The following is a 2,678-nucleotide window of genomic DNA, read 5'->3' on the forward strand; positions in this document are numbered from 1 at the left end:
TAGAAGGTTTAGCTTCAAATCCATGCAAAACACGTGATTTAGCTTCCAATTAATGCGAAGTAGAAGGCTTAGCTTCAAATCCATGAGAAACAAATGGTTTAGCTTCAAATACTTGTGATATACGTTATTTAGATTTAACTGCATGCGCAACGAACTAGTTAGCTTCAAATCCATGCGAATCAAATGATTAAGCTTCAAATCAATGCTATGTAGAAGGTTTAGCTTCAAATCCATGCGAAACACACGATTTAGCTTCAAATACTTCCGATATAAGTGATATACCTTGAAATGCAGACGAATCAAACGAGTTAGCTTCAAAATCCATGAGATACACATGATTTAGATTCAAATCAATGCGAAACTCATGACTTAGCTTCAAATCAATGCGAACTAGATGTCTTAGCTTCAAAACCATGCGAAACAAATGATTTAGCTTCAAATCAATGCGAAGTAGAAGGGTTATCTTCAAATCCATGCGAAACGAAAGATTTAGCTTTAAATACTTGCGAATATAAGTGATATAGCTTCAAATGCAGGCGAAACAAACGAGTTAGCTACAAATCCATGCGAAACACATGATTTAGCTTCAAACCAATGCGATGTAGAAGGTTTAGCTTCAAATCCGCGCGAAACAAATGATTTACATTCAAATACCTGCGATATATGTGATATAGCTTCAAATGCAGGAGAGACAAATGACTTAACCCCAAATTCATGCGAAACACAAGATTTAGCTGCAAATCAATGCGAAGTAGAAGGCTTATCTTCAAATCCATCCTATACAAATCGTTTAGCTTCAAATACTTGTGATATACATGATTTAGCTTCAAAACCATGCGAAACATATGATTTAGTTTCAAATCAATGAGAAGTAGAAGGCTTAGCTTCAAATACATGAGAAACAATTGATTTAGCATCAGATAGTTGCGAGATAAGTGATATAGCTTCAAATGCAGGGGAAACAAACGAGTTAGCTTCAAATCCATGCAAAACACTTGATTTAGCTTCAAATCAAAGCGAAGTAGAAGGTTTAGCTTCAAATCCATGAGAAAAAAATGATTTAGCTTAAGATACTTGCCTTATAAATGATATAACTTCAACTGCATGCGAAACAAACGAGCTAGCATCAAATCCAAGCGAAACACTTGATTTAGCTTCAAATCAATGCGAAGTAGAATGATTAGCTTCCAATCCATGCGATACACCAGATTTAGCTTCAAATCAATGCGATGTAGAAGGTTCAGCTTCAAATACATACGACACATATGATTTAGCTTCAAATACTTCCGATATAAATGATGTAGCTTCAAAAGCTGGAGGAACAAACGAGGTAGCTTCAATTCCATGCGAAACAAATCATTTAGCTTCAAATTAATGCGAAGTAGATGGCTTAGCTTCAAATCCATGCGAAACAAATGATTTAGCTTCAAATCAATGCGAAGTAGAAGGGTTATCTTCAAATCCATGCGAAACGAAAGATTTAGCTTTAAATACTTGCGAATATAAGTGATATAGCTTCAAATGCAGGCGAAACAAACGAGTTAGCTACAAATCCATGCGAAACACATGAATTAGCTTCAAACCAATGCGATGTAGAAGGTTTAGCTTCAAATCCGCGCGAAACAAATGATTTACATTCAAATACCTGCGATATAAGTGATATAGCTTCAAATGCAGGAGAGACAAATGACTTAACCCCAAATTCATGCGAAACACAAGATTTAGCTGCAAATCAATGCGAAGTAGAAGGCTTATCTTCAAATCCATCCTATACAAATCGTTTAGCTTCAAATACTTGTGATATACATGATTTAGCTTCAAAACCATGCGAAACATATGATTTAGTTTCAAATCAATGAGAAGTAGAAGGCTTAGCTTCAAATACATGAGAAACAATTGATTTAGCATCAGATAGTTGCGAGATAAGTGATATAGCTTCAAATGCAGGGGAAACAAACGAGTTAGCTTCAAATCCATGCAAAACACTTGATTTAGCTTCAAATCAAAGCGAAGTAGAAGGTTTAGCTTCAAATCCATGAGAAAAAAATGATTTAGCTTAAGATACTTGCCTTATAAATGATATAACTTCAACTGCATGCGAAACAAACGAGCTAGCATCAAATCCAAGCGAAACACTTGATTTAGCTTCAAATCAATGCGAAGTAGAATGAGTAGCTTCCAATCCATGCGATACACCAGATTTAGCTTCAAATCAATGCGATGTAGAAGGTTCAGCTTCAAATACATACGACACATATGATTTAGCTTCAAATACTTCCGATATAAATGATGTAGCTTCAAAAGCTGGAGGAACAAACGAGGTAGCTTCAATTCCATGCGAAACAAATCATTTAGCTTCAAATTAATGCGAAGTAGATGGCTTAGCTTCAAATCCATGCGAAACAAATGGTTTAGCTACAAATACTTGTGATACACATTATTTAGCTACAACTGCATGCGAAACAAACGAGTTAGCTTCAAATCCATGCGAAACACTCGATTTAGCTTCAAATCAATGCGATGTAGAAGGTTTTGCTTTAAATCAATATGAGGTAGAAGGTTTAGCTTCAGATCAATAGAATGTAGAAGGTTTAGCTTCAAATCAATGTGATGTAGAAGGCTTAGCTTCAAATCCATGCAAAACACGTGATTTAGCTTCCAATTAATGCGATGTAGAA

This window comes from Megalopta genalis, unplaced genomic scaffold (assembly GCF_051020955.1).
Source record: "Megalopta genalis isolate 19385.01 unplaced genomic scaffold, iyMegGena1_principal scaffold0408, whole genome shotgun sequence".
Taxonomy (NCBI): Eukaryota; Metazoa; Arthropoda; class Insecta; order Hymenoptera; family Halictidae; genus Megalopta; species Megalopta genalis.